General features: G+C 38.2%; 1 protein-coding gene across 1 annotated transcript in view; it reads left to right on the forward strand.

Annotated features, from left to right (window-relative positions):
* Sulf1 (sulfatase 1) overlaps positions 1 to 14,478 on the forward strand; it is a 177,551-nt gene that overhangs the window by 36,495 nt on the left and 126,578 nt on the right. The window contains 1 exon segment of the mRNA XM_071602348.1: positions 2,304 to 2,406. The gene's annotated coding sequence lies outside the window, so the exon portion shown is untranslated.

Below are 14,478 nucleotides of genomic sequence, written 5' to 3' on the forward strand. Positions count from 1 at the left end.
GTCTAATCTCAATCCATGAAAATGTCTTTTTGCATGAGAGGAGACACGGTGTTGGAACAAATGGGCCTGGTAACTGCTAGGCAGACGCTGTACCACTGAGCCACATCCCCAACTTCTAACTGCAAATACACAAGAGAGGTTGTATCTTTATCATTGTTCGTAAGAAGAAATCAACTCAAATAATAACATTTACCAATGTTTAGCGAAAACCTATTTTGTGCCAGGAACTCCGCAGTTTTCACAAAGATGTTCTCATTATCTTCCCATCATCCCTGTGTGAAATAAATAACATTTTTAATTCCCATTTTTCAGAGGAGGATACTGAGGCATAGAGAAATTTACTCACTCACTCACTGAAGATTACATAGCCTGATTACATAGCCTGGAATTCAGGCTTCTAATTCCAGAAACTCCTGCCCCCAGAGGTATCAGAACAGTCTCAGAAAAAAGATCCGGCCCATCTGACCACAGCCAGATCTTTTGACATCACATTCAAATATAAATGGTTTTGTTTGTTTTTTATTTGTGTGCTGGGTATTGACCCAGGGCCTCACACATGCTTGTGTGCTTTACCACTAAGGTACACCCCCCCCCCCCCAGTTTTTACTTCAGGGAATCCTAAAGTGCATGCGCAATTATAGACATAAGCATTTATTTGTTCTCCCAGAACATATTTTTAAAAATAAGCAGATGCATGATACTTATAATAATTTATGATATTTCAGAGACTTGGAAACAGGATGTGAAAGTTCTAGAACTCACCAGCTCCCAGGATGAGAAGCACAGGGGAGTGGTCTAAAGAGATAATGGGTTGGGGTGTTGGGGCGGGCCAGATCACAGAGGGTGGCATAAAACTGGCTGGCGGTGGATGAGTTCAGCCTCTGTCCAAGTGGAAAAGAGACATGATAAGGGTGGCCTGGGAGGAGAACCAACACTGCAGCCACAGGTCTGCTCAGCGAGGCACAGCTGCAGGAAGTTCGCTGTAGGAGTCATGTTTCCAGAACAGAGAGAAGGATCTGGGATTGCCCACATTTAACCCAGACCTCCAGTGCCAGCTCAGAACAAGAGATCCCAGGTCGATGAGGGAAGTAATCTGCACCCATTACCTCTGAGGTTCCCCTCTATGTATATCAGCATAGAATCGAGTTCACCAGTGGGGAAGGTAAGAAAGCTTCAAGTGAAATGTATGCTTACTTGCTTGCTTGTTTGTTTTCTGTCTGCTTTTTTTTTTTTTTTTTTTTTGGTGATACTAGGATTTGAACCCAGGCACACTCTACCACTGAGCTATAATGCCAGCTCTTTTTATTTTATTTTTTTATTTCACTAAGTTGTCTAGGCTGGACTCGAATTTGCAATCCTCTTGCCTCATCTTCCCAAGGAACTAGGAGTAGTTGGGATTATAGGTATGCATCACTGCACCCCAGCTGAAATGCTTTATTAAATGTTAATATTTTTATGGGCAAGAGAAATACTTTTTTAAATGCAAAGGATATTGTTTTGAATCGTTAAATGGAGTCTGTCATTTTCCTATTCTTGTATACTTCTTTCCCTGTCTTGTATATCCTGTATACACTTATAGGATGTGTAGATATTAGAATGTTATTCATAGCAGTCAGATCACTTCGTGAACTACTTAATGCATGAAAATGGGTTTTCCTCTTATTCAAAAAATCTACATCTATTTTAGCCACATTTTCCAGCTGTCATAAATCCAGAGTATGAACACATTTAATCATTTGTAAATGCTTACTTTGCTACTCATCAAATAATAACTTGAAGCAAGTTTAAAAGATTTTATGATTCAGCACATTTCCTTTAAAATAGATCTCATAACCTGAAATTAGATGCCACTCAACCTTTAAACTGGGAATACTTTGTAAACTTTTAAAGTGAAATTCTTCTTTATTGCATCTATGAAATCCAACCAAAGAATAATATGAAATGAATCTAATGGACAATTTTTCCCTTGATGAAGAGGAAGTGAAAATGGAAACTTCTGCAAAAGGACTGAGTCACCCATGGTACTTCCAACAATCTAACAAGTGGTCATCAAAAAAAGCAGTTCTAGGGATGCGGATATAGCTCAGTTGGTAGAATGCTTGCTTTCCATGCCCAAGACCCTGGGTTCAATCCCCAGCACCACCAAAAAAAAAAAAAAAAAAAAAAATCAGTTCTGATAAAATTTGAAGAATATTATTCCTAATGATCTTCTTCCTTTGAGGTTATGAAAGGGCAACATCTGAGAGATGAGAAAAATTGCTAACAAAATGCAACTGATGGCACTGTGTTCCTCTCCATTGCAGGTGTGACGGTCACCCAGTCACCCACCATCAGCTTGGGGACGGTGAATTCAGCAAATGATATGCAGATTCTTCAAGGCAGAATAACTGTAGAAAATCTTCAAAGGTACACATACCAAGTTTTTTTCTCTCTTAACTAATTATAAACTAAAGGCCACCTGAGCACTCTGTCATTTAAAGAGGGAGTTTTTTCCCTTTCCACATTTTTTATTGGTGCACTTTAGTTGTACATAATGATGGGATTTGTTGTTATATGTTTGTACATGCACACGTGGTGAATATCTCTCTATAATTTGGTGAATATCTCTCTTCAGCCCTCCCCTGCTCCATCCACCACCTCTCAATCCCTGGTCCCTTTCCTCTACTCTTGATTTTCATAAAATTTCCCCACCCAACCTTACTTTTTTTTTTTCCTGTCTAGCTTTCACATAGGAGAGAAAGCATAAGACCCTTGACCTTCTGAATTTGGCTCATTTCGCTTAACATAATGTTCTCAAGTTCCATCCATTTTCCTGAAAATGACATGATTTCATATGCAAATGACATAATTTTATTTTTCTTTGTGGCTGAACAAAATCCCCTTGAGTATGTATACCATATTTTCTTTATCATTTCCTGGATGGAGAATAGTAAAAACTAGCCAAAATTGGGGGTCTGACTCTACACTTTCCTGTAGCATTCTCAATCTTCTTGGCTGAAGGAACTAAAAAAGACTTTAAAATGTGTCAGAGCCATGTCATGACATCAGTCCTCAGGAATGTTAGGAGAACCATCTGAAAACTAGGAATCTACAAAATCCTATGACTTTATTAAAATATTACAAGCTGTTTAGGAATCTCAGGGATTAGAGAGACAAGGAATGGCAGGCCAGTTGCCCTTAGTCATCTGCAGTCTCAAGAGTGACAACTGCACGGATGTCACTTGTCCTATGTTCATAGCTGGTCTTCACAGTTTCTTGCCTAGAGTGTTGCAACTGGGGAGAGTTATGGAGACCCACCTCAGCATTTGCAAAAAATTCTGAGGAGTTTGCCTTCTTATGAGTTAACCCTCCCACGAATCTTTTCTCAAATGTCAACTCTACCCCAACCAAAACTAATGCAATGGAAACCATTGAGTTCTTCTGGTTTCAAATTGCTACTCTCAACATCACTGCATTTTCCTTGATTTCCCTTGGAAGTCTTACCTTGGCCCAGGTTGACCTGGAACCATCCTCTAATCACCAAAAAGTTCATGAACCTCACACAAAAAGACAAAACCTTCAGGTCTGGCCTGAATTTCAGGTTTGTCTTTGTGGGTTGTTTTATCCAGCTCTTCTAATGCTTATGAAATTAAACAGTTTGTCTTCCTTCAACAAATGACACATGAAGAAGAGGAATGGCTGGAAGTGTCCAGCATCTAGGGAGTGGCCTTGACGTCACATCATAAGCATCAGCAGTTTTCCTTCTGTTCTCAGAGCTTTCTCTGCAGAAGGGCTGGAGTATTACCATGAATGGCTGATAACTACCCTGTGTCACATGTTTGTCACCCACAAGCTCAATCAGTAGTAACAGAAGACAAGTTAAAAGGAAGATCTCAGGAAATATTCCAAACAGAAACTAAAAAGGATAAACATAGATAAAGTTCATAAAGTGTGACTTCATTGAAGTTCTTTATCTTCTTGAGTCAGTTTGCCAAGCATTTCTTGATAAACCTCTAGCCCAGGACATCATTGTTTCTGTGGAAAAGAAAGAGGTTGGCCTGTAGTATAGAAACTATAGAAGATCTAAAACACTTGAGTACTGGAGGCCACCCTTCATCCCGGGAGATTACTGAAGACCTGATTCATCAAAGCATCTATCTTGGTTTCTTTTGTGCAATGAAAAGGTCACTTTTCTGGAACTCTGTGTTGTTTGTTATGTAGCCAGTAATCTTTCACTTCACACTTTCCTCCCATTCATGGCTAAATCCACCCCTTGAAGCATTACATCCTTTTCATTTTTTTTTTTTTTTTGCATACTCTATGGGAAAACAGAAATAAGTGTTTCTCAAATACTGGATCAGAGTCACTTGCTCAAATTTAACAGGCAGGACACTTATTTCTTAAAACTCTGCGGGTTCCCTGTGAGAGCTGGCGTTGATCTGCTTTTTCCATTTTTGGGCTGGAAATTTCAAATACAATGTCTAACTGACTGCTGGCTTTCAAGACCTCTGTCCCTCCTCATCCAACTCCGTCATTTGAGCTAGATGAGATAAGCAGCTGAGTCATTTGGTACATCTGTATTCACACATCCACAGTCCTCTCAGCCAGCATATTTTGTAGAAAGAAATCAGTCCTTTTAGTGCTTGGACAGTCAGGTTTATAAAATAAGGACCACTTTACTGGACCATATGGCTTCAGAATGCTGCCCTGCACATTTTTTTATTACCCCTCTGCTCATGTCATCTGGGTATCACGTTCTTCAATTTAATATTTTTTCTGTCCTAAGAACTGCTCATCTGTAGCTTTTTGAAATTTTTGTCACCTCCAACGTACATAACTCAAGAAATAGAACCAGGAGATATTATTATAAACAAATCTCAGACATTTCCACTCTGGGTTGGCAGAAGATTATCTCTTGTTTTAAGGAAAGGTAATATAATAAGACACCAAAAAGGCAATTAAATCTCATCAAAAATATTTACACCCGAGGAACAGATTGCAATTTTTTTTTGTGGAACCTGGTTTTCAGCTTGAAATGCACCTGCCAAAATATGAATGGCTGTTATTGTACCTTCTGGCCTCTAATATTGCGCTGTCGGACAAGGTTTGGTGCACACAGATGGGATCATTTAGAACAGTGGCTACGTTGTTTGTAAGGAAATTGCTTAGCCCTGTTAATGCCTATTTGGGATGGAAATTTTTATCACCATAACTATGCCTTAGCTGTGCCTTCCTAGCACTTTAATTTTTAATAATATTGTATTTTAAGGCAAATTTAATACATCAATTGTTTATTTGACTTCAAAATTCTCCATCAATTACAATAATAAATTACATCTTTTTAAGGAATCAATAGTAAATGTGGACCCTAAAAACTCTAAGATCATGGTTATCTAGTAAGCATTTAAATCTTTGCAGAATTGAGTTCTGAATGTGGGGGTGCTGTATGTGAAACAGACTCTTCATCTTTGTGAGCACCCTTATTGTCTTTATACATTGCTCATTAAAGAAGGCAACAGAACTCTAACATCATTTTATTTTATTTATTTATTTATTTTTTTAAATATCTTTATTTCGTTTATTCATTTTTATGTGGTGCTGAGGATCGAACCCAGTGCCTCACATGTGCGAGGCAAGCGCTCTGCCACTGAGCCACAACCCCAGCCCCCTTTAACATCATTTTAAAAGCATGTTTTCATTGTAAAACAATTACTGCCTAACATGAAATTTTTTTATAGAGTTAAAAAAACAATAAGCTATATGTACATCAAGCCAGTCTTTGTGGATATATTCTAGGTAGAATAATAGAAAATCGCTGCTGTTTGGCTATTCTTTTATTTACTTATTAATTTATTTATTATTTGTTTATTTATTTAGTTTTGCAGTGCTGGGTTTGGGGCCCAGATCCTCATGCATGCTAGGCAAACACTCAACCACTGAGCTATGCCCCCATCCCCAAAAGCAGCAACTTAAAATGGTATTATCTAACACTTTACATAACTTGAAACATAGAATACAGGATTGATATCTTTCTTGTCTTATCTTTATAGCAAGACAGTTTAAATTTTCTGCCTTCTCTTCATTTTTCTTTTAAATTTGTGCATCAAGGTCTATTGCATGGTGTGGGACAGAGCATTTGTTTTGCTTTTTCCCTGCAAGAGTTAACAATCCAAAAACAGAGTCAATGCCTTCTCTCAGATAGGGCCAATGGTTTGTTTTGTTTGGTACCAAGGATTGAACCTAGGGGCACTTAACTATTGAGCTATATCCCTGGCCCTTTTTATGTTTTATTTTGAGACAGGGTCTTGCTAAGTTGCTGAGGCTGGCTTTGAACTTGAGATCCTCCTGCCTCAGCCTCCTAAGCTGCTGGGATTACAGGTGTGCAACACTGTACTAAGCTCTAATGTCAGTTTTTTTTTTTTTTGTTTGTTTGTTTGTTTTTAGTAGTAGATAGACACAATACCTTTATTTCATTTATTTTTGTGTGGTGCTGAGGATCGAACTCAGTGCCTCACACATGCGAGAAGAGCATTCTACCACTGAGCCACAATCTCAGCCCCATCCAATGCCAGTTTTTAAAGTAGCATCTTTTCCTACATCAGCCTCTTATCCCTTTAAGACAAAAAGACTGTCATGTGTTTTTCAGTAGCAGTCTGAGCAATACACAAGGGTTAGAATGTAAAAACACACGCATTTGCACACATATATGTGCATAATTAAATGAGTCCATTTAGGTAGTACATCTTTAAAGCCAGTGGATTCATGGAGGCAGAGGAGGGGGTGTTTCTGTTTTTGCAGTGCTAGCAATCCAACACAGGGTCTCACACATGCAGTAGTAGCTCTAACACTGAGCTACACCCACCGCCTGGTGAGCTAGTGAAATGAGAAATATTGTGCCCCTCAGGTTACACTGTATTTATCTGGCTTCTCTATATTCTCATCAGACAGAGACCTGTCCCAGTAGATGACCCTCTCAGTAAGCCTTAGGTACCCACAGAATAGTGCTTTGTTTGATATGATGAAGACACAGACGGCAGGCATGCTGGCTGACCAGAGGAAAACCCTTTGCTCTTGCCATAATAATACATTCAGGCAGGAAGTTAGGAAGAAAATAGTTTTTCTCCTGGCAGCCGGGAGCTGGGAGTGGGGGGGATAGAGCTTAATTATGAAGATGGTGGGGGCTCAGGGACATTCACAAGTGGTGATCAAGAAAAAAGAATGGGGTGATGTCATTCTTCACTGGGACAATCACTGAAATGAAATCAGGCCACACACAACAATAGTCTTGTTCTATTCTCAAAACCACAGTTATAAGAGATTATTTTGCTGGGATGTTTCTCAGGAGGGGTGTAAGAGCCGCTACTCACATAGAACTCTGCTCCCAGACTTGGAAGATGAGATGTGCAGAAATGGCCTACTCTGGGCTCACAGCACTTGTCTAAAATCACTGTGCCACAGTTTGGAATAGAAACTGGGTCCAGATTCTTGCAACATATTCAATTTAAAGAAACAGAATGAAATTATACAACTTGGTATCAGGCCAGATGTTTTAAATTGTTGCTCTTTTTTTTTTTTTTTTGTAGGATGATTTTGAATGGCACACTGAAGTTAAAAATGGAATATATTCCTCAGTAGAAAGTTTCAGGAAGCCACTTCCTGAAAAGAAACACTGCCTTTGCCATGTTAGAGCATTTATGGAGTTGATTAATTCTGCTTTCAGAAGGAGCATTTGATCTTGCGTTCCTAGTTCCTGTGGCAAATGCATTCAATTTTAGGTTTCTTCTCTCAATGGTGTCCTGATTTGACCTAATTTATCTGCTTAGATTTCACAAGAGTGCATCATAATTATAAAGGAAAGTTAGACTTTCGAAGAAGCATCCCTGGACTAATTAGGTGGGAAGGTCAAATCTTGTTATTAAGATTTTGTCATTTTTTAATAGAGCTTAAAAGAAATGTTTAGGGTTTTTTTTTTTTTTAATTTGTGGGGGTGGTCAGTACTGGGGATCAAACTCAGGGCCTTGTGTATACTAGCCAGCTGCTTTACCACATAGCTACTTCCCCAGCCTAATTTTTTTCCCCCTATATGAGTATACTAGTAAAACTGAAACACTGTATGCAACCCTTTTACAACAGTATCTGTAACTTGGAGAATTTGTAGGGAATGTTCATTTTTGGAAACCCTCTGAGCTTTAGGTATATGCATATATTCAGAGTCAGGATCTCTTTCATAGATTACATGCCAATGTAAAAAATAAGTTGGATTTTAGTGGGAATTCATATCCATCTAATGCTTTTGCTCTCAAATTCTTAGGCAACCTTCATTAGAATCTAGGTTGTAAAGGAACTTGTGGTGTATATGGGACAAAGCTGTTTGAAAACTGCTTTGGATATGGCTATCAAAATAAAAAGAGGCATATTTTTTTTGTTTGTTTTTTGTCAAATTCTAAACTTCAGTGATTTCTGCTACCCTTATTTTAAAATGAAAGGTAATTTGGTTATAGAGTATTTGAGATATACTAATTATTTAGAAATTAAAAATAGCTAAAATTGATAGGTGTGATGGTACACATCTTTAATCCCAGCTACTCAAGAGGCTGAGGTATGAAGGTCTAAAGTTCAAGGCCAGCCTGGGTAATTGATGAACTACTCTGTTTCAAAAAGACTAAGGATATAACTCAGTAGTAGAGCACTTACCTAGCATGCATGAGCCCTGGGTTCAATCCCCAGCACTCTGAAATTTTCAAAAGTAACCAAAAATTTTACCAACAAATTGTCAGCACTATCAGAAGCTCCCAAATTTTCAGGACTCGACTTAATTGTTTTCTTTTCTATTTATTTTTGGTAAACTCTAAAGACATCCAAGTCCATTATCTATAGTCAGTGCTCATCAGCATCAAAAATACAGGTGTTATAATAAGCAAATCTGTTGTTTACAAAGCAAGTAAGCTAGTCGTGGCTTCTATGATGGAATTCACCATAAAATTATATTTAAAATTTCTTGCAATTACATTTTTTACCTTTTTTAACCCTTTTTGTGATCACATATTTTTAATTTTAATTTGTTATATATGACAGCAGAATGCATTACAATTTATATTACACATATAGAGCACATGTTTTCATATCTCTGGTTGTACACAAAGTAGAGTCACACCATTTGTGTCTTCATATATGTCCTTAGGGTAATAATGTCCATCTCATTCTACCGTCTTTCCTATCCCTATGCCCCCTTCCTCCCTTTTTCCCCTTTGCCTTATCTAGAGATCATCTAATCCTCCTATGCCCACCCTCTACCACCACATTATGAATTAGCAGCCTTAAATCAGAGAAGACATTCGGCATTTGGTTTGGGGGATTGGCTAACTTCACTTAGCATTATATTCTCCAACTTCATCTATTTACCAGCAAATGCCATGACTTTATTCTCTTTTAATGCCGAATAATATTCCATTGTATACAGGACTTAAAAACAGCATACTACAGGGACACAGCCACATCAATGTTTATAGCAGCACAATTCACAATAGCTAAACTGTGGAACCAAACTTCAGTATATGAATGGATAAAAAAAAATGTGGTGTATATACACTTTGGAATATTATTCAGCAATTACATTTTGTACCAAAAAGGGATTTGATACATTTTCTACATTAAAAATGTATTCATTTATTTATTACATAAAATATGAATATCCCAAGAGATTAACTTCATCTGTATCCATGGGAGTCCAGTCCAGTCAGGGGTACAGGTGTGATGAGCTCAGCATTGCACAGTGTCCATAGGCCACGGCCCAGCAGTATTTGGAGTAGCCAGTGTTGTGCTACAGATAGGGCTATAGAGTTTCTTTCCTGATGATAAGGTGTGCTATAATACAAGTCACATAATTCTGCTCTCCAAAGATCACTGAAGTGAGAATCAGGATGTTGGATCTGGTTTTAGGCATTTTATTTATTCTGTAACTCTGTACAAACTTAAAATATACTTGTTCCATTTTCCCTCACTGGGATGTTGAAAGTATGAAGCACTTTAGGGGGAAGCAGATGTAGGAAGCCACTCTAACATAACCTATTGTTCTTGTTGTAATATTAAAAGGCTAAGGTAATGTGTGGTAATCTTTAGTTCCCATCATCCTGTGTTATTCCCAGCACCTTATTTCTCCCTCATTATTCTTTTAGTTTTATGTCTCTCTCTGCCAGTAAACTAACCCCAGTGTGTGTGTGTGTGTGTGTGTGTGTGTGTGTGTGGTGTGTGTGTGGTGTGTGTGTGTGTTTTGTGTTTTGATGGTTGGCAAAAATTCAAAAATGTTTTGCAAAGTAGAAAGGCGATAGAATAGGATTATAACTACATATTCACTGCAGTAAAAACACTAAAAAGCATAAAATAAAATAGAATGGATAATCTGTACTGGCTTAAACACTTAAAACAGAATTAAAAAAATATAAAAGTAGTATGTATTGTCATATACACTGGCACTTGTTGGAATTCAGGTCAGGGTTGACTCCAAATCATCTTTGCAATTAGAAAGACGTCTAAGACTATTTCCCGGAGATGGTAGGTGTTATTGCTTTTAACATTTTGTTGATTGGCTTCTGTCATGCACTAAAATGGTTGAGAAATTGCTATCATCTGGATCCCCAGACAGAGGCCAGAGATAAAACATGACAACCCTCTGCTCACTGTCAGTGCCTGTCACAAGAGTGCCTTTCTCTCAGGGAAATATTCAATTTTCTTGTTGCCTTTTACACCCCCAAACATTGATTTATAGAGGAACTTCTTTCAAACATGTCGTAGACACTACCAGCTTAGTGGTTTATAAGGGCTGAACTGTCCCTTCTGGGTGAAAAGAGAGGAATGTAGTTTACATTTTTTGTTTAGAAGCCCTGCTAGTTTAAAGAGCTTTCTCTCTGGTTGTGGAAATATTACGACAGAGTTTGTATGGCAGGACTTGTGTATACATGTATGAATAACTATCTAGTGACAGCTTACCCCTAAAGGTGACAGACAATAATTCTGACTCTCAAAACTTTGGTTTTTTTCTCTCCCCGACTCATGTGGGCAATAAGACCAGGCACTACCTCATCATAACTAGGTTGAACTATTGGCTTCTGCAGATGTCTGCAAATATAGAAAATGATATATGTAAGAGTGACGTAAGAAAGAGCTTTTCCTACTTCAGGGAGCCTTTGGGAAGAGCGCAAGAGCTATCACCTGCAAAGGAAATCTGATCTTTTAAAAATGGAAACCTCTTTTTTCCCCCCAATTTGTAGTGACCCTGAAAGAAGTGTGCTATAGAGGCTAGAATCACAGATTCCGGAGCCAGATTACCTGGGTTTGAATCCCTGCTGTGCCATCTGCTAACTGTGACTTCATTTCTGTGTGCCTGAGTGTCCTTATCTGAGAAGTGGTGGACAGTAATAATCAACTTCATTCATCCGTGTTGAATGAAGGTTAGATGATTTCAAATGTTAGTAAGGGCTCAGAAAACGTCTAACATGTAATAAGGTGCTTTGTCCTTACAAGAGGAAATTTAAAATTCCAGTGATGAAGTAGACAATAATGCCACAAATGGGGAGGAGCCATTCTTGGCTCACAGCCCTTGTCCTGTGGAAACTGGTGTTAGAAAAGAGTAGGACATATGCATTTGCCTCCCAAACAATCAATGAAAATACCTTGCCTTTACACACTTAAAATACTCACACATCCACCCTCAACAGTTGTTGAGGAATTCAAATGATGCATGAATAGGAAAGAACTTTGGGAATATTATCATCATTTTGATATGTACACATGGAGCACATGGAGAAACTTTAAAAAATTTTTTTTTAGATGTTGGTGGACCTTTATTTTATTCATTTATTTATATGTGGTGCTGAGAATCAAACCTGGTGCCTCACACATGCTAGGCAAGTGCTCTAACACTGAGCCACATCCCAGCCCTGGAGAACCTTTTTGAAACCATTTTTTTAGCTTTCTAATTTCTGACTTTCCTTTACATTTATGTAGTCTTTCATTCAACTTTTCCCCCCCATCCAACGATGATTTGACAAATATTGGCAAATAAACACTGAGAGTCACTTAAATCCTTTAAGAAGAATTTCCTGATGAGGTTCTCAGGATGCTGGACCCAGATTCTGAGCTCCAAACAGACTGGACACATACACCCCAGTCCACTCTCTCCCTTAGTGTAGCCTCACAGAGTTGGATGCTAAAGGCCACAAAGGAATAAAATGGGTCTGATTCATCAAACATTTTTTTAAGACTTATTTAAAAAAAAAAAAAAAAAGCAGCTGTAGGTTCACAGCAAAACTGAGAGGAAGGTCCAGAGATATCCCCATGTCCTCACTCCACCCCGTCATATGCACAGCCTCCCCCATTGTCCCCACCGCCCCCAGAGGGTCTACCTGTTATATCTGTTATTTGAGGGGATTTAAGAACCTACATTGTCACACCATTGTCACCCAGAGTTCATGTTTTATATCAGGGCTCATTCTCAGTATTATTCTATGGGTTTGGATAGATATTTAATGACATGTGTCATCAAAACAGTTTTTAATAGTTTATTTGCAAATTATGTATGTTTGTTAATTTTTTAGAGCTATATTACGGTGCTATTTAAATGATGTGATACTAAAGCTCCAGATTGACAACTGTACAGCCTCCTCCTCTTCAATTTGTGCTATTATTCAGATTCTTTTGTTGAAAATAGGGGAAAATATCTTTAGAAAATTATGAAAGGAGCCGGGTGTGGTGGTGCATACCTGTAGTCCCAGCGGCTTGGAGCCTGATGCAGGAGGATCACAAGTTTGAGGCCAGACTCAGTGATTTACTCAGGCCCTAAGCAACTTAGTGAAGCCCTGTCTCAAAATAAAAATAAAAAGATCTGGGGATGTGGCTCAGTGGTTAGGCACCCTGGGTTCAATCCCTAGTACCAAAAGAGAAACAATATTGAGAAAGGAAATCTCATGAAGAAAAGTTTAAGTATTTGGGATTTTTTTTTCACCAAGTGGAGGGTACTAACTCTCCTTGTATTTTATACTTTTGAAAAAGATATTTTATCTTATTTTATTTTACTTTTTGGTACCAGAGATCAAACCCAGGGGTGCTCTTCCTCTGAACTACAGGGTCTCACCAAGTTTGCTAAGGCTGGTCTCAAACTTGCGTATCTCCTGCCTCAACCTCTCAAGTTGCTGAGATTACAGGCATATGCCCCTGCAATTGACATAGAAAAAGGCATTTTATATATAGAATTCAAAATTCTTTTTAAAAAATATTTATTTTTTTAATTGTAGCTGCACATAATACCTTTATTTTATTTATTTTTATGTGATGCTGAGGATCGAATCCAGGGCCTCACACATGCTAGGTGAGCGCTCTACCACTGAGCCACAACCACAGCCCTAGAATTCAAAATTCTGATTACATAGCATATGTTGTTCAAAGTTCTTAAAATAACCAATTTTGGATTTTTTAGTTTTTCACTTCTTTTTCATACATAGGCATGCCAAGAGCTGGCAAGACACCGAAGAAAGAGTAGAAAGATGAAGGAACCAGAGAGCAAGGGTTTTAAGGAGATGAAAGGACTCAAAGTAGGGAAAGGAGAATGGAGTTTGCCATGGAGCCCTGAAGAGTCAGGTGGAAGGACAGCCAAAAGGAGAGCCAGAACCTCGGTGCAAAAGTAATTCGGTGAGGTGGAGGAGTTGTGTCAAGTAGGAGCAAGTTAATTATGAGGCATGGATGAAGCAGATGAGAGGAGAGGCATCCAGATACTAAGCCAATGGCAACGAAGCAGGAATAGAGGAGAGTCTCTCTGTATAGTCATTCTATGCCTCTGCTGCCTACCTCTGCCTCTCCCTTCTCTTGACCATAGATCTCAGTCGTCCTGACACTGCTAGAGAAGAGGGGAAACGTCAGTGCATACTCCAGATGGTGTGCAGAAGGAAGAAGAAAAACAAAAGCACAAATACTGGCTAATAATTCAAAATGTTTGGGACTATAAGTGTTTTAGATCTTAGATTTTAAAAAATTTTTGGAATATATATATTATATATTATATATATATGCACACACGAATATATAATGTACATAAAATAAAATACCTTGGGGATGGGACCTAAAATCTAAATATAAAATTGTTATGTTTCTTTTTTTTTCTTTTCAATATTTTTTTAGTTGTAGATGGACATAATGTCTTTATTTATTTATTTTTTTAATTTTTATGTGGTGCTGGGGATCGAACCCAGTGCCTCACGCCTGCTAGGCACGCGCTCTACCACTGAGCCACAACCCCAGCCCCTCAGCTATGTTTCTTATAAGCCTTGACCGGAAGGTAATTTAATACAATATTTTTAATAATTTTGTGCATGAAACAGAGATTCATGGTGTATAATTTCCATTTGCAGCACCATGCCAATGATCAAAAATTTCCACATTTTGGAGCATTTCAGATTGGGAGTTTTCAGATTAGAGATACTCAATCTGTGTTTTACATGTATCATAAGC

Source organism: Marmota flaviventris, chromosome 15, assembly GCF_047511675.1.
Source record: "Marmota flaviventris isolate mMarFla1 chromosome 15, mMarFla1.hap1, whole genome shotgun sequence".
Classification (NCBI taxonomy): Eukaryota; Metazoa; Chordata; class Mammalia; order Rodentia; family Sciuridae; genus Marmota; species Marmota flaviventris.